At 42.0% G+C, this 26,289-nt stretch overlaps 1 protein-coding gene across 3 annotated transcripts in view; it reads right to left on the minus strand.

The window, feature by feature from the left end:
- Nucleotides 1-26,289, minus strand: part of LOC124602204 (unconventional myosin IC) — a 415,107-nt gene that overhangs the window by 101,590 nt on the left and 287,228 nt on the right. The window contains exon 1 of one of the 3 annotated variants that reach the window (XM_047136306.1): nt 5,636-5,663. The exons of the other annotated variants lie outside the window; for them this stretch is intronic. The gene's annotated coding sequence lies outside the window, so the exon portion shown is untranslated. Of the gene's footprint in view, nt 1-5,635; nt 5,664-26,289 lie in introns of those variants that run through there. 3 annotated transcript variants of the gene reach the window in all.

Consider the following 26,289-nt stretch of genomic DNA (forward strand, 5'->3'; position numbering starts at 1 on the left):
TTTTTCAAACATGAGATCGCGATGTTATACTACGAAATTTTTATATAAATTTGGAATTGTAATAATCTTCCACATAATGTGTGTCATGTTCCCTTTTCTGCTCCTCCTGCGTTCTAACAATCTTGTCACTAATTTTGTAAGTATTCATGCTATTGTCAAAACTTATTCTCCGGTTAACTTCACTTGCACTGCCAGAATCACCAGTTTTCTCGCCTTTATTCTCCGGTTACCCGTTATTACGTGTTCGTACACCGCGTTTTCCACGCTATTCCGAGAATAGAACTGATCGCGGTTTGTGAAGAAAGGCTTTCTATTCAACAATATGAAATGCCGCCCGGGGGCATATACCCTAATTTGTCTCCTCCCCCCCCCCCCCCCCCCCCACCACACACACACACACACACACACACACACACACACACACACACACCAGGTCAGGGCAGAACTGTGAAGGAGTTGCGTATACAGAGCGTTCTAACAAGGCGCTATTCGTACTGTGCAGCACTGACATTGGTCTGGCAGTGCAATAAAGAATAAGAGGCGTGAAAATTAAGCAAAGGAATCTGTGGCTGTTAACTGAATGTAAATACATGAAACTGCAACCAGTCACCTTTTTTTGAATAGTTGTTAATTATTCCATGAACCGGTTTTCGAACCTTTTCAGCCATGCTAGATGCCGACAAAGTTTCGCTATCGCAGTGAAAATGCACACAGATTGTGTAACAAGTGTGTGAAGTGATGTAACACCTCGTCGTCAAAATGGGAAGCAGACAGATGGACACTGAAGGAAAGAAGCCGCACATACTGATGCAGTGAGTACAGAAGTAAAATTTTGCATCCATACAGACAGATAAACAATACTCATGGCGACACATTAAAGCACATTCCATCTTCTTGTCACAGAGCCAGCACCCAGCATTATGCTAGAAATAGTGATGTAACTTACAGAAAACAATTTGAAGATGTACCTGAAAAGATTTGAAAACCGCTTCATGGAATAATAAATAACTATTCAAAAAAGTGACTGGTTGCAGTTTTATGTATACACAAAATGAATTGTTCTCTCGCACGACAATGCAACATTCCAAACTATGCGTACAACCCAAGTTTAGCTCCAACGTTATCGATGGGAAGTTTGGAATGATCTTCCATACATTCCAGGTCTTGCACCATGCGACGCAAGCTTAAGAGGACACCAGTAAGGGAGGGCGCCAACGATCCACGTTCTCGAATGGCTCCGTGACCAAGGAACGGATTTCTGTCCTCGAAGAATTGAACGATTGCTTTACAGGGGCTTGTGGATTATGTTGGAAAACAATGGCATGTCTGAAGTGTAGTGCTGCATTCAATAAAAGTTATTTGGCCTGTCATAATAATGAGTATACTTTTTAAGCCCCCTCGTAGTTTCTTGAATTATAAAATTGTTCCATATCCTCGTCACGGCCTTCAGTGACGCTGGATCTGGAGGTGCTTGCTGGACACCTTGATGATAAACACGCTGCAGAGAAGTGTTCTGTTATCGCAGTGTGGGCTATCTGGCGTCAGGAAAATTACTGGTGACGCTATCTCGGCTCATGGGTGTCACACAAGCGTCAAAGAGTCACTCTTGTTGAAGTGTCATAATAATTAAGCTACAGTAGCCTACTTTCTGTGGCCCATAGGCACGGGCGGATTAAGGGGGGAGGGGGGGGGGAATAATTTGGGAAATCAGATTCTAGATTTGGCTCCCACCCCGTGGCTTATTGGCAATTGTGACTTAACAGTGATCCAGGTTAGATTCCTGGAACCGATAAGGAATTTATCTTGGTAGGAAGACTGGAATGGGGTGCTCTCAGTCTGGTGAGGACAATCGAGGGTTTAACCTGGACCAGAAGTATCTACTCTGCTCTTGGAAACGTTACATAACGAATGTTCGTCCTATGATTTCATGGAGTTTCCTTCTGTTTCTGCGTACATTTTAGTGAAATTGGATTCCTATGGCGCTATTACTTGATCATCAAAGTCACAAGGAGAATACTGAAGAACAATAAGCAGGAAGGCGCAGGAGACGAAGTGCGATTACCTGACTGCTGCCGCATGGTAGAGAGAGATTCAAACCCAAAATCAATTCAGACCGGATTCATCTCACTTAACCAGTTATCTGCTACAACTGCCTCTAACTACCCGTAAGAGCTACGAATAAAGTAGTACTTCGTAAATCCGAGGTATGCGTGTAAACAAGTCAGTTTTTATTGATTGAACCAGTTATCTATGCGAAATAGCGCAGCTTGGACAGAAATAAATGTAATGAGATTGGGATCTGTGCGACACCATCAGTGATCAAGGGTAGAAAACCTAAAAAAAATTTGTTTCCTCAGTTTGTTGTACTTTATCAGACTGATGTATTTCTTGAAATATAGATGTTTTTACAAAAAAGAACGTTCAGAAATCAATGCCGGTTAGCTTTTGCTACGTTAGTAAAGACATATAGCCGAAATTCACGAGATAGGTTTGTGTTTTATACGTCACATGCAGAGGAAGTCGTTACTAAATTTAGCAAATAATGATCGTGGTGAAAATAAATTTTACCACTTGGTGGTAAAAATGTCGCAGTCAAGAAATTTGGCCAGACATTTAGAAACGCTTCCCACACTACTGAGTCTTATGAAAAAGAAAAGTAGATTGTTGGCATTAATAATTACATATTTGTCGTGGCATATTAGCGCGCAGTTGTTTCTCAATGTTGCATTATCTTTACGGCTTCTCCTGAGGCTGTGACAATTTACTGCAGCAGAAGACAAAAACGGCTTCTAAGTTCCGGTGCACGCTCACTAAAAACGAAATGCAGAACAGTTTTGAGCATTAAAAGGAACGAATGAAGGCGTGTGGGCTCAAGGAAGACATACGTTGAGGACGACTTCCACTAATGCAACACATACGAAGTTACGGCCTGTCTCTTTTTTTTGGTGCCATAAGTTAATTACGGGTGGAGAGAAAGAGAGAGAGAGAAAAGGAGAAAGGAAGTCTGTAGTCAACAGATCGTCCAATGCCACCGAGTTCATCGACTATCTCAATGGGCGCCTGTAGAAATTATTCACGGGGGTGGGGGGGGGGGGGGGGGGGGGACCTGCTGAAACTGCCTATTTTATTTAAACGAATTGGTCAGTTTCGTAACACGTCATACCACAAGAAGTAAGTTTTACAGGCGACATAAAAAATATTGTCCCAGAAAAATGATGATTATCTACCTACTTCCAGAATTGGACAATTCACTAATATATAAGAACTGTACTCCAGATTCCGGAGCCGGGCGCAGTGGTCTAGCGGTTCTAGGCGCTCAGTCCGGAACCGCGCGACTGCTACGGTCGCAGGTTCGAATCCTGCCTCGGGCATGGATGTGTGTGATGTCCTTAGGTTAGTTAGGTTTAAGTAGTTCTAAGTGCTAGGGGACTGATGACCTCAGATGTTAAGTCCCATAGCGCTCAGAGCCATTTGAACCAGATTCCGGAAGAAGAGGAAGAGGGCGGAGATACGCTGTAATTTTGTGAGGATGACAGGCAAACATAGAAAACGCAGAAAATCCCTGACCGCAGCAGGCACAAAATGGCAATTCTTATGGACTTGTCAGATCGAACTCAGTTTATGGCTTTGCGTCTGTTCAACGGTGAAGCACTACATACAAAAAACTGGTTCAGCTGAAGAAGGGTGTGAAACAGAACATGCTTTGTCGAAGAATCCATTCCGGAATTAATCAGAAGTGATCCTGGAAAACTCGAACTGGTATACAGACCAGTTCAGGTTGCCTATCTAACATCTTTCAGGGGCAACAAATATTTAATTTTCAATGCTTCGTATAATTATTGACCTAATTTTAAAAAAAATATATGATGCTTTCCTAAAGTACGTATCAAGAGGTAAAATCTTATGGTAAATGATTCACGTAATAAGACAAATGTTAATAGTTGGGAACTATCTATAGTCTTGAGGCAGCATAACCCATCACGTGCAAATACCCATATTATATTCTTCCATGAGAATGAGAGCGCTTAGGGGGTTGCAACAAATTTTACACAATATTTCAAACCGTTACGAAAGTTTTTGTCGCTGACATCCCTGCAAAGTGATATCAAATATATTCGTCGCTTACTACATTTTCGCTCCTTACGCAGAAAAACTGCCGCATAATCTTGACGGTTTAATTTATAACTTCTTTACTTATTTTCTAAACATTTTGCAGACAGCATCCACATATACCAGTAAATGTGCAAAGTTATATGACTGTACGACACACAGTCCAGAAGATATGACACCATAAAAATTGAGGTGCGCGAAAAATTAGTTCGTAGCTCCAATTACGTAGTATGTATCCATACAATGTTTGATAATGAGAGCATTTAGCGGCTTCCAACAACCTTTAAACAAAATTCCAATCATTTTCTAAAGTTTTTATTGCTTACATACTTGAAGTCAAATATTTAACTGACTGACTCATTTGCAAAATAACCAAACGTTTGCTATTGTTAAGTACATAGAAGTTCCATTCTTTAAATAATCGGGCGTTTACTGGTATTTTCTATTCAAATAAATATTTTCCTCCATAAACAGCAGAATAATCGATGTTTATTTTCTTTTCATATTTTTGGGACACTGTCATGTAATACTCTCTGAATGATACTTCCCCCATTTTTTTGACTGTGCAACCGGAATCATGGCAGCACTATAAAACAAAGAAGTTGTACTTTCAAATGGCGTAAATATCATTCAAACATAATGGATGTCATTGTGCAAACGAAACACATTCTCACCTCTTCTCCAAAACCTTTTATATGCAGTCTCTAAGCAGGCAGCGCCTTGTGATATCTGATACTCCGCGATAATCTTACGGAGATGAAAGTGAAGACATTGTTACTTGTCTTAGACTGAAATTAAAGTGAATGTTTTCATTTATTATTGCGATGATTTCCACAAACTACAAAAATAAAATTACACATCTTTCGCCGCTGAAATTGTTTTTAATGATTTATGTTTCGTTTACTAGAATAATGTCCGCGTGTTATCAAGACAACACCGTATGGAAGAGAATAAAGAAAGCAGAATATTTTTGAAGCTATAACATTTTACGTGATTGTAATACAAATGCAGAAAAAAAAAAACACGTAGCACGACTTCCTTTGGCACGGAGGTTACACGGATAGTGACGTTACCAACTGAGAAATGTGCTACCAGATCAGGGTGAATAATGCGATATTATTGTAACAGAGCAGATGAAACGAGGCTCAAGATGCGAAGCGTCAAGTGCTCTATATTTATTTCACACGCGTAACTATCAACAATATGCTTTCCACACGAACTTTATTTTCGGATTTCAACCGTGTAGCCAGTTTTGCGTTGAATCAACGAACGGAAAAATATCTCTGATTTTAAACCCGATATGCTTCTTCTCTTGATTCCATGAGAAATGGCGGCATTATATATGGTTTTCAAACGAGTGAGTGCTGAGAACTGCGCTCGCACCGAAATAGGCGAAGAATCGTTCAAATATTGTTGCAGTTACGCTGCGACAATTTTACGAATCGTGATCGCGGAGGGGCATTGTATAACAGCCAACAGGAATTGGAGTGTAAGATTAGGCACGGGAAGTGCGGCGCCAGCTTACCTGTGGTCGGCGTGGCAACCCGTTCAGCGACAGCCCACCGACTGTTGCCGGGTTGGGCCCGCCTCGCCTCGCTGCTGATAACATGCGCCTCGATAACGGACAGGTGCGCTAATCAATCACCTCGACATTTCCTCCCTACATGGCCACAGATAACTCGCTCCTCTCCCCTCTTCCTACAATATCAAGTCTATGGTCTCTGAGATGTGATTCTTCTGAAGCAACTGGCGGACAAATAATAGTATTCCGGATTGTCAGTCATGTGCTGTCCAGGAAAGTTAACGGACGCGTCTCAGTGGAGCGTGTCTCGTTGTCGTACTTACTATTGGCAGGAAATAAAGAAGAAATGATATTTCAACAATTAAATGAGGGCTAACCAGTGAGATCTTCACAGCTATGATCAGCTCCATAGATGAACATTAACCCTAGCAATACCATCGCATTTTCCATAACGAGCATTATCATCAAGATGGGGTGGGGGGTTACATTATGCCCACCCTATAAAATTATAAAAAAATCAAAATTCTTTAACTGTTGTTGAATTATGTTAACAACATACTTTTTAAAGAGGTACTTATGTGTAAAAATGGTCCAGAACCTGAAAATTCCTTTTAGCACAGTCATAGAAATATCAACGCACTTTCAATAACGTACTATTCGATTTGATCACCATGAAAAAATTTTAAGAATGCAAATTTTGTTCATTGTAATTGACTTTTACTGTCAACAATATTTTTAAACAGATATTGATATGTAAGTAAGGTCTTGAATACGACAACTATTGAACTAAGGCTTACATTTTTGGGTTAAGTTTAATTGAAAAATTTGAAGCATGTATGTAATCTTGTAGATGAAATCATAAAAAAATTAGAATTTTAATTTTGAAAATATTAAAATATAAAGTGAGTAGATAACAGTATTTTCAAGAGGTGGCCATAAAGTAACCCTCCCCTCCCCTGATACTGCAAGGGTTAATAGAAAGCTGGTTTGTATCACATGACCTTTAGTGGGCCATAGATGACATATCATTTCCCAGTATTTCCGGATACGCAATAATACCGAACGTGTAGGGGCCAGATTGAAAAGTTGCGCAGTAATAATGAGCACATCAAAAACTTGGGAAATATATTGCCGGCCGGCCGGTGTGGCCGTGCGGTTCTAAGCGCTTCAGTTTGGAACCGCGTGACCGCGTCGGTCGCAGGTTCGAATCCTGCCTCGGGCATGGATGTGTGTGATGTCCTTAGGTTAGTTAGGTTTAAGTAGTTCTAAGTTCTAGGGGACTGATGACCTCAGAAGTTAAGTCCCATAGTGCTCAGAGCCATTTGAATATATTGCTGCCTGGAAATACTATGCCGAATTTGGACAGTATTGACAATATCCTTCCCGGTATATCGTGTGCAGCAGTCTATGGACATCTCTGTGTTCGCTGTCTGTATGTTGGAAATGAGTTCGAAACAAAACGAAAGAGCTTGCGTTGCCGACTTGTGGGATATTAGTGCATACGACTACAAAAACAGAAATGTGAATCATGTGACTACAGGGGAATGTGCGCTACAGCTACAAAGGGAGATATTAAAAAATCAGTATGATGCATAGCCATGAATAAATTACTTGCCAGAAAATAAACCTATGGGGTACCTATTATTGCGGGACATGTTTCCCTAAATATGCCACAAATACTTTAGAGTGAAACTGCACTTGTAAATTCCTAGTCTTCGAAAGAATTGTCAGTAACAAGCCATCGTGGCGTAATACATGACCGCTGACGTGATAAAGACACGTCTCTCATGGTTGACTTTTGCTTTTTTATCATGGTGGCAACCGCTTCCAGTTATGTATCAAATGTTGGACGATCAACGCCTAAAATATTATGATAATATATTTTTCGTTCAGCCTCATTTCTCTTAATAAATTTTCGTAAGTCTCTCACAATTCTTAAACCAATTTTTAATTCACATTCCTTTTTTTTTTCTACTTGTCACAGACTAGAACAATTATCACAACAGCACCGTCGAGATTTTCCAACATTTCGAACCAGAGTAAATACTGCACAATATTACTGTCTTTATTTTTATTGTACCAGCGTAGGGAGAGCTTCATTAATACTGTATAAAATTAGTGTGCAGAAATACTGGCAGTCTAGGGGTGCTTTTCTGCAGAGCTGACTCCAGGTATTTTCGTGGCTGCATTTAACTGTTGCAGTAGAATTGCCTCTGTATTTGTTGCTGACAGCAATGGGCCACGTTTATTCGCAGCCAACAGACAAGCTTTCTCTAGTTTCCTTTTGTTTTGTTGGCCTTCCGAAAATCATTGTATTGTTGTGTTTAATTGCTCACCTTGTGATTGACTGGGTGTGCCAATGAAGCATTTATATAATGGAACACATCAGATAATCAGTGTTGTTATAATTATTAGCGAAATCTATAAATTCGGACTGCCGGCCGCGGTGGCCGTGCGGTTCAAGGCGCTCCAGTCCGGAGCCGCGCTGCTGCTACGGTCGCAGGTTCGAATCCTGCCTCGGGCATGGGTGTGTGTGATGTCCTTAGGTTAGTTAGGTTTAAGTAGTTCTAAGTTCTAGGGGACTAATGACCACAGCAGTTTGAGTCCCATAGTGCTCAGACCCATTTGAACCATTTTTTTTTTTATAAATTCAGACTAACAGAGTGGAAATAAACGATTAACACCAACAACACTAAAGAAAGATTACATATCATCTTCTTGACGTGTCCAAGAAAACGAAATTTTGGCAGGAAATTTTTGCCAGATCGCTACACTACTAAGGGTCGGTTCTACAGTCCTCGTTTAACAGCCGCTGAAGTTCTGTTCTCGGAATAGCGTGGAAAACACGTTGTACGAATACGTAGTAACGCCTAACCGGAGAATAAACGCGGGATAACTGAACTTGTGATTCTGGCAGGGTTAGCGAAGTTAACCAGAGAAAAAGTTTTGACAGGGACAGGAATGGTTACAGAATTAGTGACGACAAGATTGATTGTTTGTTACAACGAGGAAGGAAAAGGAACGGGGACATCATCCAAATCATCTGGAAGAATATGACGATTCCAAACTTGTATAAAAATTTCGTACTTCTACTACTCTTCGACCTCATGCTTGAGAAACTGGAGCGTATGAACGAAATGTGAAACTATTTCCTAACATAAAACATTTTGCTTGTAGTAGGCGTAATAGGCATTTGATATTAGCACTTGACAGGGACAGGGATGGTTACAGAATTAGTGACGACAAGATTGATTGTTTGTTACAACGAGGAAGGAAAAGGAACGGGGACATCATACAAATCATCTGGAAGAATATGACGATTCCAAACTTGTATAAAAATTTCGTACTTCTACTACTCTTCGACCTCATGCTTGAGAAACTGGAGCGTATGAACGAAATGTGAAACTATTTCCTAACATAAAACATTTTGCTTGTAGTAGGCGTAATAGGCATTTGATATTAGCACTTGACAGGGACAGGGATGGTTACAGAATTAGTGACGACAAGATTGATTGTTTGTTACAACGAGGAAGGAAAAGGAACGGGGACATCATACAAATCATCTGGAAGAATATGACGATTCCAAACTTGTATAAAAATTTCGTACTTCTACTACTCTTCGACCTCATGCTTGAGAAACTGGAGCGTATGAACGAAATGTGAAACTATTTCCTAACATAAAACATTTTGCTTGTAGTAGGCGTAATAGGCATTTGATATTAGCACTTGACAGGGACAGGGATGGTTACAGAATTAGTGACGACAAGATTGATTGTTTGTTACAACGAGGAAGGAAAAGGAACGGGGACATCATACAAATCATCTGGAAGAATATGACGATTCCAAACTTGTATAAAAATTTCGTACTTCTACTACTCTTCGACCTCATGCTTGAGAAACTGGAGCGTATGAACGAAATGTGAAACTATTTCCTAACATAAAACATTTTGCTTGTAGTAGGCGTAATAGGCATTTGATATTAGCACTTGACAGGGACAGGGATGGTTACAGAATTAGTGACGACAAGATTGATTGTTTGTTACAACGAGGAAGGAAAAGGAACGGGGACATCATACAAATCATCTGGAAGAATATGACGATTCCAAACTTGTATAAAAATTTCGTACTTCTACTACTCTTCGACCTCATGCTTGAGAAACTGGAGCGTATGAACGAAATGTGAAACTATTTCCTAACATAAAACATTTTGCTTGTAGTAGGCGTAATAGGCATTTGATATTAGCACTTGACAGGGACAGGGATGGTTACAGAATTAGTGACGACAAGATTGATTGTTTGTTACAACGAGGAAGGAAAAGGAACGGGGACATCATACAAATCATCTGGAAGAATATGACGGTTCCAAACTTGTATAAAAATTTCGTACTTCTACTACTCTTCGACCTCATGCTTGAGAAACTGGAGCGTATGAACGAAATGTGAAACTATTTCCTAACATAAAACATTTTGCTTGTAGTAGGCGTAATAGACATTTGATATTAGCACTTAGTCAATTATATTCTGTCGTGTCATTTGCGTAGATGAGGTAGATAAAAATGACCATTTGTGCCAAAACAGTCTCGATTATTTGACACGTGTTACAATCGCTGCAATATTAGAAAGGTCTATTTCGTTTTATCTAGCAGACAGTGACAAAATAGAAGTAATAAAATAGAAACCACACCAGTCTTGGGCACTATACTTATTAACATCGTTTACAGTATTAGACAACATTTTGATTTTACATCTAGCAAAACGTTTGACAGACTTTGATGAGGTAATAGATTCTTTCGCAGAAAAGAAAGCACGGGCGTGTAAACCTGTAACAAGATTGGAGAGAAAAAATGCTGGGACCTGAAGAAATGTGTGTACTGTCTTGCTTGTCTGTCACCATTACTGGTTTTATGTTCCCTGTATTTAATTTTGTCGCGCAAAAGAGAAAGTTATTAGCTAATAGGAAATTAGGCAATAAAGAGTGCAAATTTTCTAAAGAGTTCTTATTCTCCTGGTCACAAACAATCGCACCCAGTATTAATTGAGAGGTTTTTTTGTGGGGTAGGATGTGAAACGTGCCGACTGGAAGCAGGAGATGCACCACAGGCCATTTTAATTTCCACTGTCCTGATTCCACTCGTTCTAATTCCACAGAGCGTGCGATATAAGAATGCTGTGTTCGTAGCCTCGTCTATCACGGTTTGTGAAGACTGAGTGTTACTCCGGCCGCTTAACAATAACGAGCAAATCAGTGATTCGTCAGCAGTCCTTAGCTGGCACAAACATGCAGTATGCACTTCGAGAGCGGGCTTTTACTTTGAAAACATATTGGAAGACAAGACTCGTCAGTTACGACAGAACGAGCATTTCGGAGAGAATTCAACGTGCGTAATGTTCCACTCAAGGCAACAATTAAAAGCCGGAGACAACTGTCGTACTAAACAGTGGCAGTACTAAACATAGACCATCATTGAGAGCAGTGTTTACTGATAACGTTCGAAGACGCTTTGAGAACAAACTAAGAAAATCGTTGGATCGATCTAGTCAGGAGACAACCATTTCGTGTGGCGCATGTCAGAGAGCTGCGAAGAAATCGGCATTGTGACTATACAGAGTGCACATGATGTAAGCATTGCAAGAAATAGATCTTGAGGAAAGATTGCGTTACTGTCGATGGTTTTCGTTATTTATTATTCAACCTCCAGAAATTCTCTCCATAATTTGTTTTAATTATGGGTCCATCTGTCAGGTTACATCAACACACAAAACAGCAGATACTGGGCTGGTGTAAACCACCAGATCATTCACGAAACACCATTGTGTAATGAAAACGTTGGAGCGTGGTGCGCGGTGTCAGCTTTTAGGATTGCTGGCCCGATATTCTATGATACGACCGTAGACACTACAATTTACACGGGCATTTTCAATATATTTATCGAGCAGCTGGATGACGTCGAACTTACAGGCGGCTGCTTCCAACAAGAGGGAGCAACGTGTCTCACCCCCACCCCCATTTTCTTGTGGGGTATCTTCGAAGCCGAGTGTTCAAGAATAGACCACGGACAACAGCAGAACTCTGTGAAACCATTACAGACGAAATAAGCAACGTTTGCGAGGATACACGTCACAGAACATTGCGGAATATGGTGGAATGAGTAGAGTTGTGCATCGATGCTGGTGAAGGGCACTCCCAGCATTTGTGTGTGTGTGTGTGTGTGTGTGTGTGTGTGTGTGTGTGTGTGTGTGATATCCCAAAATTGCAAATTTGTTCCATTATTGGTTCAAATGTTGTGGTTCAGATTTATATCGATCGCACTGTCGTAGTTACAGCGGATGTAATTAGGACAAGCAGCAGCAAGGAAACTCGACGCATTCATCTGCTGAACGTCGCGCCGATTCTGCGAAATGCGACGATACTTGCGAGCTGTGCCTACTCGATGCTGCGCCACCGCAAGTGTTTTCGCACCAACTCTCACCTCAGCCAGGTCCAGAAGCATCTGTACAAGAATACTGCGTACTCCATCTCCAGAACAATGCCTCCTTCGGCAATACAAACTTAATTTTCAGCTAAACAGCTATTACGGTCTCCAGTCAGGAAAGAGAATTCCTGATTATATTACAGGCAAACTATGTTGTAGAGAGAAAGCTGACAACAACCGATAAAGTATATTCCAAAATTTTATTAGTCCTCATAAAAGTTAGAACACGTAAAATTTCCTGATCTGTGTGTGGCAATGTCTTTCATCGGCTACAAGCAATTTCCGTGTAACTCTTCTTATGCCTAACGTCCTGGTATCAGCAGACGCAGATCCGTACGCCCAGATCAGACATAGCTAAATTGCTTCACGTAACCGCATCGTGCATCACTGTTTCCCTGACTTGCAAATTGCTAATGTGCGTTATACAGTGTGTTAAGAATATGACCGCAGATATTTGTACATCTGACTGAGGACAACTACGGAACAACGTACACTATGTATGACTATGTACTACTTTTGCAGGCTAATAATTTTACCTGTACCTGCCAACTTTCAAAAGCAGAAATCCAGAAGATCCCAAATCGCAAAAATTTAACGCGTGCATGCGTCGCAAGTTGTTCAAACATAGCGAGAAAAGACTATATTTATAATATAGGCTACATTTTAAGATCACTATTTTCGAGCTCTGAAGTTAGGTACTTACACAAGTTACTTGCTGATGAGTGTTCATTTGTTGTTACTTAACATTGAGAACAGTTCCACACGATACACAAAAATGAGCTTTTAACTTCGGTGATCCGACGGGAACCGGTGTTACTATTGCGGCAAGGCCCGTTGGCCTGAGTTAATGATAAAAGTGCAGCATATACTGCGAAAAGGCATTATCGATAATATTATCGGTCGACTTTCAGTCGAATTTCAAACCCTCCAATCTCAGAATAGCAGCTTTTATCGAAAGTCAAAACTGCAATGCTATATGAATGCAGAGAGCGGGAACAAGGCCGGGAGTTGAAAATCCGGAAGAAAACGATGTTCATCCAGAAAACCGAAAAATTACCCCAAGATCTGGAAATCCTCTGGGAATACCGAAAAATTGGGCAGGTATGTGTATCTATTGCGATTAGTATGTTTTTAGGTTGGTTAGTACCTCCAAGTATGCGTAGCACAAGCAAGCGACAAATATTTATATTCGCCTCTTCGTCAGGTCAGATACTGAAGTGTGGATCCATGGGCGCAAAATGGATTGTCTATACGAGGTGCATTCAAGTTCTAAGGCCTCCGACTTTTTTTCTCCGGACTGGAAAGAGATAGAAACATGCGCATTGTTTTAAAATGAGGCCGCGTTCATCGTCAATACGTCCCAGAGATGGCAGCACCGTACGACAGATGGAATTTTACCGCCAGTGGCGAGAATGAGAACTGGTTTAAATACTTAAAATGGCGACGTTTTCCATACTTGAACAGCGTGCAATCATTCGTTTTCTGAATTTGCGTGGTGTGAAACCAATTGAAATTCAGCGACAGTTGAAGGAGACATGTGGTGATGGAGTTATGGGTGTGTCGAAAGTGCGTTCGTGGGTGCGACAGTTTAATGAAGGCAGAACATCGTGTGACAACAAACCGAAACAACCTCGGGCTCGCACAAGCCGGTCTGACGACATGATCGAGAAAGTGGAGAGAATTGTTTTGGGGGATCGCCGAATGACTGTTGAACAGATCGCCTCCAGAGTTGGCATTTCTGTGGGTTCTGTGCACACAATCCTGCATGACGACCTGAAAATGCGAAAAGTGGCATCCAGGTGGGTGCCACGAATGCTGACGGACGACCACATGGCTGCCCGTGTGGCATGTTTCCAAGCAATGTTGACGCGCAACGACAGCATGAATGGGACTTTCTTTTCGTCGGTTGTGACAATGGATGAGACGTGGATGCCATTTTTCAAGCCAGAAACAAAGCGCCAGTCAGCTCAATGGAATCACACAGATTCACCGCCACCAAAAAAATTTTGAGTAACCGCCTGTGCTGAAAAAATGATGGTGTCCATGTTCTGGGACAGTGAGGGCGTAATCCTTACCCACTGCGTTCCAAAGGGCACTACGGTAACAGATGCATCCTACGAAAATGTTTTGAAGAACAAATTCCTTTCTGCACTGCAACAAAAACGTCCGGGAAGGGCTGCGCATGTGCTGTTTCAACAAGGCAACGCACCTGCACATCGAGCTAACGTTACGCAACAGTTTCTTCGTGATAACAACTTTGAAGTGATTCCTCATGCTCCCTACTCACCTGACCTGGCTCCTAGTGACTTTTGGCTTTTTCCAACAATGAAAGACACTCGCCGTGGCCGCACATTCACCAGCCGTTCTGCTATTGCCTCAGCGATTTTCCAGTGGTCAAAACAGACTCCTAAAGAAGCCTTCGCCGCTGCCATGGAATGATGGCGTCCGCGTTGTGAAAAATGTGTACGTCTGCAGGGCGATTACGTCGAGAAGTTACGCCAGTTTCATCGATTTCGGGTGAGTAGTTAATTAGAAAAAAAATCGGAGGCCTTAGAACTTGAATGCACCTCGTACTGAAATGTAGTTGCAAAAGCGCGCAAAACATCAGATTGTAAATTACGTGGAAACCTGTTAGACGCAGAGAAAAAGCAACTCACGCACTGAAGTGGGCACATTCTAAGATACCAATCATCACAAATCTGTACCTATACGCCTAACGCCATGTATAAAACATCTAATGCCTAATTTCGAATACTCATGATAAAATTTCTCTCTTAATCTGACACGCCCATTTTGTTTTAAATCCTCTCATTAATGGAGCACTGCCAACAATTAATTCCTTTGGAATCCTGATGATTAAGACAACGTTATTTTTATTATCTATAGCATATCAGAGTATCACGTCATGATATCAGTGCAATAAACATGTGCACTAAGAGCAGCCCTCTACAGGGTATTCCCATACGCTGCTTCCTCAACGTAATGCTACCTAAAATTATCTTCCAACAAAAGACGGTTACTATAGTTTATCTCTTAGAGCATACATGGAGTGTCAGACAGGGGATGCGTCCCCTATTTATCCACATCCCCGTACGCCTCAACAGATTTCTGTTGACCAGGTAAATTGTTTAGTGAATTAAGTTTGGTCGTTTTTATTGTGTTCAACTGACTTATCTCTAACTACTCTCATGGCCATCACCACCCGTTCCTCTCGGTCCCTGTTTTCTTTCCCCTCAGCGGTATTCCTACACGTACTTTGGGTTGTATCTTTGAAATTTCAATGTCTCCCTGACATACTATTCTAACTCGTAATGATGAAATTTCCTGACTTATTTTGTTCAATACACACACACAATAGCCTATCCCTGGTTACGTCATGTAAGACTTTGTCTCTCAACACACCTTTCTCCATCTGTTTGTCACATATGTGTGCATTGCACAATCCATAATAATATGTTCTGGCGATCCGGGCTGTCACACACAGCCACACACATCACTCTTTCGTGTTTTAATCCATTAACAGGTACGTTGGGTATGGTGCGTGATTGCATGTAAGTTGTACAATCCCCGAAATGGATAGATATCGCCCATCAGTGTACAGAGAAAAGTATCACAAGGAAGTCTGCCTAGCTGGAAGAGATTCAATGCCATGGATAGGAACCTATGAGAAAAAGGATCATTTAATCCACAAAGAGACAGCCAAGTTTCTCGAAAAAGAACTGTTCGCCCACTACAACTTTACGGGATAGTATGGGCGAAGGTTCATCAATAAGCACCCAAAAACTCGCCCGTAAAATGTAAACTTCGAAGAATACATTTTAGAAAGCACTGATGGAGCGTCAATCATAAACAACGTGTACAAGCAGCGGGGCCGAATGACTAACTTCTGTTCTGCCAAAGGATTTTGTAACCCATGTATTGAGAGTCTGAACCGTTCATATGAACTTAGGTTATTGCTACACACCGAGGTGGCAAAAGTCATGGGAAACCTCATATCGTGTCGTTCGAAGTCCCCTGCAGAAATACAGCCATGCTGCCTCTATTGCCATCCACAACTGCGAAGCTGTTGCCGGTGCAGGATTTGGTGAACCAACTGGCATCCCGATTACGTCCCATAAATGTTCATTGGGATTCATGTCGGGCGATCTGAGCGACATAACCATTCACTCGATGTCCAGAATGTTCTTTCAAACGAAGCGCGAATTGTGACGTGACGCGCTATCATACATAAAAATTCCATCGTTGCTGGGAAACATGGAGTTCATAAATGGCTGCAAATGGTCTCCAAGTAGACGGACATAACCATTTTCAGTCAATGATCGGTTTAGCTGAACCAGAGAACCCAGTCCATTCCATGTAAACACAGCTCAGCTCTTACCATCTGAAAACGGCAGTCACCTCATCAGCCTACGGTTTTCCAGTCGTCTAGGGTGAAACCGATATGGCCACACGCCCAGGAAGGCGCTACAGGCGATTTAGCACTTTTAGCGAACACACTCGCGCCGGTCTTTTGTTGCCATAGCCCATTATTTCGCTGCACGGTCTTAACGGATACATTCGTCATACTTCCTACATTGATGTCTGCGGTTGTTTCACGCCGTGTTGCATGTCTGCTAGCACTGACAACTCCAAGCAAACGCCGCTACTCTCAGTCGTCACGTGAAGGCGTTGTCCGCGGTGAGAGGTGACGCCTGAAATGTGGTATTCTCGGCACACTCTTGACATTGTGGATCTCGGGATATTCAAGTCCCTAACGATTTCCGAAAGGTAATGTACCATGCGTCTTGCTCCAACTATCATTCCGTGTTGGAAGCTGTTGATTCCCGCCGTACAGCCATAATCACGTCGGAAGGATTTCCACATGAATCACCTGAGTACAAATTACAACTCCGTCAATGCACTGGCCTTTTATACCCTGCGTACGCGATATTACCGCCATCTGTATATGTCCATTTCGCAACTGTATGTCCATTTTGCAACCCCATGGCTGTCACCTTACTGTAATGTTTGCGTCAGCAAAAATTAAATATTCATATATGGTTATTAGTTCTTAATGTCAAGGTACTTCCTTTTGGTTCCTCTACCATATGCATAATTTCGATGTGAAAGGTTTAAGACACCGTGTGTGTGTCTGTCTGCCTTCGTGCTTCTATGCAGCCAAGTGTCCCCATGCTAAAAAAAAACAGGTACAGTATCTAAAGTCAAATTTATGGGAGAAGTATCTCAGCCTTTTGAAATAAAAACTGATGTTAGTAAGGTGACGGTTTATCACCTTTACTGTTTAACTGTGTTGTAGAAAAAATTGTAAGGATCTGGAATTCTGAGCTAAAAAAATCACAAAATTGAACCAATAACTCTGGGGAGGAAAACAAATGGGATTAAGGTAAACTACTTGGCTTTTGCGGATGATTTTGCAATATTTTCAGAAAACCTGACAGACGCAGTTACTCAAATAAACATTCTGGAAAAATTAGCAAACAGAACTGGTCTCAAAATTTCAGCAGAAAAAACAAAATTCAAGACAAATATAAAAAATGCACCAAAATACACTCCTGGAAATGGAAAAAAGAACACATTGACACCGGTGTGTCAGACCCACCATACTTGCTCCGAACACTGCGAGAGGGCTGTACAAGCAATGATCACACGCACGGCACAGCGGACACACCAGGAACCGCGGTGTTGGCCGCCGAATGGCGCTAGCTGCGCAGCATTTGTGCACCGCCGCCGTCAGTGTCAGCCAGTTTGCCGTGGCATACGGAGCTCCATCGCAGTCTTTAACACTGGTAGCATGCCGCGACAGCGTGGACGTGAACCGTATGTGCAGTTGACGGACTTTGAGCGAGGGCGTATAGTGAGCATGCGGGAGGCCGGGTGGACGTACCGCCGAATTGCTCAACACGTGGGGCGTGAGGTCTCCACAGTACATCGATGTTGTCGCCAGTGGTCGGCGGAAGGTGCACGTGCCCGTCGACCTGGGACCGGACCGCAGCGACGCACGGATGCACGCCAAGACCGTAGGATCCTACGCAGTGCCGTAGGGGACCGCACCGCCACTTCCCAGCAAATTAGGGACACTGTTGCTCCTGGGGTATCGGCGAGGACCATTCGCAACCGTCTCCATGAAGCTGGGCTACGGTCCCGCACACCGTTAGGCCGTCTTCCGCTCACGCCCCAACATCGTGCAGCCCGCCTCCAGTGGTGTCGCGACAGGCGTGAATGGAGGGACGAATGGAGACGTGTCGTCTTCAGCGATGAGAGTCGCTTCTGCCTTGGTGCCAATGATGGTCGTATGCGTGTTTGGCGCCGTGCAGGTGAGCGCCACAATCAGGACTGCATACGACCGAGGCACACAGGGCCAACACCCGGCATCATGGTGTGGGGAGCGATCTCCTACACTGGCCGTACACCACTGGTGATCGTCGAGGGGACACTGAATAGTGCACGGTACATCCAAACCGTCGTCGAACCCATCGTCCTACCATTCCTAGACCGGCAAGGGAACTTGCTGTTCCAACAGGACAATGCACGTCCGCATGTATCCCGTGCCACCCAACGTGCTCTAGAAGGTGTAAGTCAACTACCCTGGCCAGCAAGATCTCCGGATCTGTCCCCCATTGAGCATGTTTGGGACTGGATGAAGCGTCGTCTCACGCGGTCTGCACGTCCAGCACGAACGCTGGTCCAACTGAGGCGCCAGGTGGAAATGGCATGGCAAGCCGTTCCACAGGACTACATCCAGCATCTCTACGATCGTCTCCATGGGAGAATAGCAGCCTGCATTGCTGCGAAAGGTGGATATACACTGTACTAGTGCCGACATTATGCATGCTCTGTTGCCTGTGTCTATGTGCCTGTGGTTCTGTCAGTGAGATCATGTGATGTATCTGACCCCAGGAATGTGTCAATAAAGTTTCCCCTTCCTGGGACAATGAATTCACGGTGTTCTTATTTCAATTTCCAGGAGTGTACATAGAAACACAAATAGGTAAAATAGAGCGAGTGAATAAATTTAAATATATTGGAGAAACTATACAACAGAATGGACAAGAAAAATCTGCAATAGATGTAAGAATTAACAAAATGGAAAGAGCATATGCTTTGACCAAAAATATCTACAACAAGAAATGTATATCTAGAAAAACAAAACTAAAACACTACACCACAGTGGTACGACCAGAATGTTTATATGGATCTAAATGCCTAACGATGAACTATAAGATGGACAAACTAGAGGTACTGGAAAGAAGGATTATTAGAAAAATAATGGGTGCAATGAAAACTGCAGATGGTTGGAAAATAAGAAGTAATGAGGAGTTCTACAAAAATATAGAGAAAATATCTGAAGTAATGGCCAAACGAAGATTAACCTTTTTTGGACATCTCTACCGAATGGATGGAAATAGACTAACAAAACAAATACTCCTATTTTTCTGGAAGAAGAAATCGACAAGAGCATGGATTACAGAAGTAAGAAAAGATCTTGAAAGAAACAACATCAAAGAATCAGAAATAGCACAAAGAAACCGTTTTAAAAACAAAATACTAAATTTGGATGGCTTTCAAAGCAGAAGAAATAAAAAATCGGGAACAACATGGTCAGAAGAAAGGAAGAGACTTCTTGGGGAGAAAATGAGGGAATACTGGAAAAATAGGAAACAACAACAAAGGAAGAAGAGGAACTGAAGATGTTAACGTGATCCTAGATGGTCAATACGATTGTAAAAAAAAATTCTAAGTCTTATAACTATTATATCACAATAATTTTTCGTATGTTCGGTCATTTAAAGCTTTTGTAGGGACGTTTTGTGCCGTATGCACTGTCTGCAGGACCTCTGCAGCTTAGTCATTGAGTCAGATTCTGGAGAAACTCGTGGCCGGCCTTCATGGTCCTTTGGAGAAGAAAGAAAGTATGGGGTACGGCAAAAAGGCCCGCACACCAGCGTGTCGGCACGTTCCAGGGCCAGCTCAGAGCGCTCATTAGAGCGATGTAACACAGCCGCCGTCGACATTCTTCTTTGTTGGGACAAGGGTTTTACAGTTGGCAGGGTCGCTGATCACTCTAGTAGTCTCCTTACTGAATCGCGTTGCTCGTTACCACCCGAGAAAGCTCAGCGGGAGTACGTATAACTCATTGCCTTCACACCTGACCCAAAACCTATATGATTCGCGTCTACCAATAACACACTTTTTAACCGAACAAAATGATATTTAATTTCTTCGTAGACGTCAAGTGTTTGTGATGAATGCGCCTATTAAACAGCATCGTCGCTACAATGATAAATAATCTAAGTTGTGTTCAAGAGAAATAAAATTCCACACGATTTCCGAACTCAATGCATTTAGTGCGGAATCATTCAGCAGCTACTACAAGATTGCGCCGAGATAAATGTCACAGAGGAGATTAACCACATATTAACTCGCGCAGAATCTTAGCACATATTTTAAGTTCAAATAGAACGATTTACTTCAAAGAATCGCCATTCCGAAAAAAAGTGACTACATAAAAGAGAGGTGGCGCTTCCCACACGTTCATTACGTAGAACGTACTTTTTGACATTTTAAAAGCTTCATATTCGTCTGTAACAAGTGTACTAAAAAAATATTAATGTTTAGTCAATACTTGCAACGGTGCTTATGATTTATTACACCCTGGAAGCAGGCCAGTAGACACGTAACTTTGTAAACTCGCAACACTCGCAAAAGAAACGCCGTTGTTCATGTGATACACCACAGTACCCATTTTCACTTCTGACACAGCTCTTAAGACAATTCTGGTCTCTCTAATGTTATGCCAACAGCCGTGATTAACTCTGCTTCAGTCGCGGATACAGAAAAACCTCAAGGAGGGAGCGCTAAAGATATCTTGAGCTGCCTTTACTTTTACCGCAATAAAAAATAACCAAGTCACATGCAACGTTTGAGAAAGTTTTATTTAAACTGACTATACACATATACAAGCCAATGCCATCTTCCGACATAAAAAAGTTACAATCGTGGTTCTCTTCCTTAAGGGGCTCCGGAACGCCCTATACTTGCAATGTTAAAATAACGCTTATAAATCACATCTTTCCTCACAAAGTATTTGAGGTAGGAAGTTGAACTTTTTACAGATTATTTATTGGAATATGGGCTACAACTTAACACAGGGATTTTACAAAATTTTAGTTCAGTTATTAAAGATGATTTTTTTTTCAATTGTAATGAAAATTCACAACATTTTTTGCAATTTTTTATTTATATATTCAAAAATATACAGTTTTTTGGAAAAAGGCTGTGTTGAATTATGCAGAAGGTACTGTGTAACATTTACTGAAAGTTTGAAATAAATATGTTTGGAAGATCCTTAGAAAACATGTAATTAGTATGAGAAAATAAAAGTTTTGGGAATCGAGTGACAAAGATTGGATTAACTTTTTAGTGCATTCCAGGTCCATAGGATGGATTATCTTCATCCTCTGCAAACTCCTCCTCCAGCTTCCTCTTGTTCCTCCTCCTGTTTACTCTTGCTTGTATTTCTAGACTCTTTACAGCCCTGTCTGCAGCCCGAAGGCGTTCCTTGTCTAAAGCAAGCATCGCTCGTACCATGTTAGAACCTATCTTCATTCCCATATTTCTAAATACCTTGCACCTTACAATGTTGCCATCATTGAAAGTCGCAACAGCATCATACACACCAAAGTGAAGTGTTTCTATTCCAACAAATACAGTCTTGGGGATTCTCGACCATATAACACTATTTACACTTTCATTGGGGTTTTGAGTTTTTCCGTGAATACACTTTTTCAACAGTTCAGGTGCTGCTAAGTCTCTGAAAATAGGTTTTATCACCTCCATTATTGCATGAGGCAGACTAAAATGTACCTGATGAACACGGACGTTAATAATAACACCATTTGACAGCAGTTTAACAGCGCCACAGTGGGTCACGCCCATGGAGAACACATTTCAAAAAAAAATTAAAAATAGTTGTAGTCTTCGGAATTGAATAAATTATATATCTATTAAAAGGTAATAGTCTCCAGATTCAGAAAACGCAAAAAAGTAAAAATTGAACTTTTCATGATTTTGAGCCTTTCCGGAGCCCCTTAAATGATGAATTCTATGCGCCTATTCGAGGTCACTAGAATGGCCGCGACTTTTCTCATAGGTATACGAGTATGTTAGCTATCCATGTGCCAGACAGAAACGTATAAAATACGATGACGCGGACGCGCGTGCTACATAGGAAAGTAAAACTACTCGATAACTCGATTCAGCCGAGTCGACTGACGAAAGAAACGAACGAATAGCGTGCAGCCTGACTGCCAGGAGCAGCGCGGTTGTCATTGCGGGCGGCCCCACAAGGGGGAGGGGGCATGCCGCCCCCCCCCCCCCATATGTATCCTCCACTGCTCTGCTTGAACAAAGGAAACAAACCAGCAAAAATATTCAGTTGCGAGTGAAAAAAATCGAAGGGGTCGCTTTATTAGTATGCTATGCAAATATTTCAGGTAATCTATGAAAGACATTTCTTACCAAATACTTGTACCTTCCATTTCTAATACTGGTTGCTTATATGACATCCATATCAGATAACCATCTATCGTACCCGTAGAAACAGGAACCTGATATCAACCGTACGCATAACGGGGCGATCAGAGAAATGACGGACGAATAAAAATAGACGAATACAACATTCAATGAACTAGTTTTTACTGGAGCTTCCCAGGAATGTCCTAAAGCTCTTGCATACGAATGATCGTGAACATTCCATCAGATTCGTCACAGCTTCACGAAGGCATAAAATACAATGGAAGTACCGTCTGCTACCCACGTAAGTGTTCTTCAGAGCACTGCATTCAAATTTTCTAACCAGTCGGATTTTACTTTTGAGACACGCAGTCATTCATATTGTCACTGGAATCCAATTGTACAGTACCCAGATCTCGCAAACCAACAATCTATGCCAGCATTTTTAACGCAGCTAACTACCAAGTTAAGACCTGTGAACAATACAAACCAGAAGGGATGCTGGAACCTACATGTAATAAAGTGAATGAGTTAATCTAGCATTGTTGTTGTGGTCTTCAGTCCTGAGACTGGTTTGTTGTGTTTCGTGAATCACGGCACGGTGTGTGAGGGAGGACACATAGTGCGCCATTAATCCCCTTTTCCTTCTTGTCTTCCATTCAAGGACCGTACGTGGGAAAAAATGGCTGTTGGGATCCCGGTCAGTACTGCGGAATGACAAGATGTTGGAGCTTTCATACTACTGCCCTACCCGCCAAGAACATTTAGTAGTAATAATATTAGATACTGATTATATTTGTTTTATAATGTAATAGGAAGCATACTCTTAGTACACGTCTGTTTCGAATCGAGCGTGCGAGCGACGCTTATCTCGACAGCAGAATCGTCGCTGCAACAGCCTATGCGCTAGTGACTGAATCGGCCACCGCAACAGCTTACACAACAGCCATCGGTCACAAAAACGGCCCGCTGTCCAGTGTTGGAGACGGCTGACTCCATTACAGATAACTGACTATGAATATCATATAGTATGTCAGGGTGGGATCCTTCGCTTCTTGGTTGGTCAAGAATACACGCACTGATATTACGTTTTATATGGGGTGTCCCAGAAGTGTTGCGATATAAGCTTCGAGGGGTTGTAGAGGGTGTCTTGAGGAACAAATCGAGGATAGGAATCCGTGAGCGGAAACATCTTCCAGCGACACTACAGAGCGTCGAAGTTACAGGTGTGCCAGCGACTGCTACTAGGAGGCGCATTCGGCAGTAAACGTGATTTTGTACTGCCATGACCGCCAGTGGAGAAGACTGAACTAGCTGCTCTCTTGCCTTGCCCATGAAAGCGGACGAGTTACGTCACCCTACCTACAAACACTGCGTGGTAATACAGAAGAAGCAAAGTCAGTTTCGTGTTATAGTTTTTCATAACTTCAAGTTTATACGTGAATGGTACATTTTGATACATTTTTCATCAGGTCTTAAGGATAAGAAGTGAATACCGAATAAAAAATAGGACGTAATTTAAAGAAAGAATTACTGCTGTGCATATCTTCGTAACGAAGATCATTACATGAAAGGCGGTCGTGTTAGTTACCGCATCCTGGTAGCTAAACAATAATAATTTGACACATCTTTTGTTTTTCTTCGGGACAGAAGTTTATTAGAGGTAGTCAAAATAAATGGGACACACAGGCAGTAAGGAAGATTGGAATTTAAGGTCCCGTCGACAGTGAGGTCATTACAGACGGAGCAACGTCGTCCTCCCATATGCGAGTTCAGTGTGCTAATCACTACGTCACCTCGCTCGCTAGTAGGACACCCAGATATATCTGTATTCTTTAGGTGAATCAGATGATCAACGAAAATTTAATGAAAAAAAAAAAACGCATACGTGAGAGCCGCTAAAATGTTCAAGTATTATCTGCGACAAATTACCGAAAAGAAAAAAAACATAAGATATAGCATTGATTCTATATGATACAAAGGTCAAATTAAAAAGAATCTGTTTTACAACGAATCTGCAAAGAAAGAAAATATACTACGTACTGCTTGAAGTTACTGTTCCGAGCACGGTCGAAGCACGGAAACCAAATCCTCAGAAACCAGTCGCATTGTTGCAGTACGAACCCAAATTTCTCTGATTTTAGCGTCGTGGTCTTTTGGTGTGATGTATGTTGGTGAAAGTAGTACTGTACGTTTCTTGGACGCTTTTTCGAACGTGAACTCTCGGAATTTTGTTGAGTCTCTCCACGTGGCACAAGGTCTTTCTCGTAACATAAGCCCCTACCCTTTAACCACGCAATTTGAGCATATCTGAGTCGCTCTCATGCAGTTCAGATGCAGACGACACATGTCACCGCAGTGAAACAGTTTGCCGATCTGCCGACTGCGGTCTTATCGCCAACTCTGCGCTATCTGCCACAAGATGGCAATCAGGGCAGTCAGCGACAGAGGCCCTTAAGTAATGGAATGCCGTAGACGCCCCGTTCCAGGAAATGCTCCACTTATCTAGACAGGTATCACCGCGATGTTAATTTCCTGCAATAAACACCATATCGCTTAAGAATTCGTCGATCTGAGATAAGAAATAATTCCAATTGGCCTCTGTTAATCGAGTTGTTTGGTATCACGTGCGGTGCAGTCGAACGATGCACTCCAGCCACAAGTAATTTGACTCACGTTTTTAAGCAAAATGGGAAAGCTATCTCGTCCTGTGGTCTGTCTGCGTTACCTCAATGACAAGCACCGAGTCTTACCAGAGTCTCGAGCGTTTCTAACGGCTCCTGTGCAGAGCCTCACTGCGGTGATTGGCGTAGATACAATAAGTGTTCACTTTCTGGACGCCAAAAGCTTGATTTGATCATCATCTTCATGATAAAATCTTCTCAGGGTGATAGTCAAGTCAATGCGTCATTCTCCGGCAACGTTTCAGCACGTTTCTTACTCACCATCTTCGCCTGAAGATGGCTTAGATTCGACTATCCACTCGAGAAGATTTTATCTTCGAGATTCGCAGAGAAAGCCTGCATTCTCATATAACCATCATCTTCAGTTCTGTGCTGTATTAGCAGTGTCTCTGCTTCCCTTGATCCACTGCTTCCTGCTTAATGTTGCTGTATGTGCTCCCATCCAGCACATTATGCAATAAGAAGTTCTTTAATTTTGAGAAATGCTAGAGGCCAGAAGTACAGAAAGTAAAACTTCCCTTAATGGAAGCTTCCCAAAAGCGAGTGTTTTAAAATTTTCATGCAAAATAACGTAAGCTTTTATGGTAAAATTCTTCCAAATAGCGAACATCGTCAGCAACGGACACTAACACCGAAATGTATCCCCAAACAACAATTAGCCTAAAACTTCCAAATAATGGACAACATGAAACAAAAAGACGGTTGTAAATCAAACAGCAACAATCATTATCATGCGTTTGAACGTTTTGTAAGTTAATAGTGCATACTGTTCCCGGTTTCAAGCGAGAGAGCTTATGTACAGTAGTGCTAAGATGTCACAAAAACGGGAACGGTTAACGGAGAATGAAAAGGTCGCGATTATCAATGTCCAGGAAAAGAAAATCTTAGTGTTAAGGGGTATGACCATGAGGTTTGCTGTTGGTAAAACACTTATCAGTGACATATTAAGAAACAGAAAGAACATTCTGAAATCGCGGATTGGAAATGA

The sequence above is a fragment of the Schistocerca americana genome, chromosome 1, assembly GCF_021461395.2.
Source record: "Schistocerca americana isolate TAMUIC-IGC-003095 chromosome 1, iqSchAmer2.1, whole genome shotgun sequence".
Taxonomy (NCBI): Eukaryota; Metazoa; Arthropoda; class Insecta; order Orthoptera; family Acrididae; genus Schistocerca; species Schistocerca americana.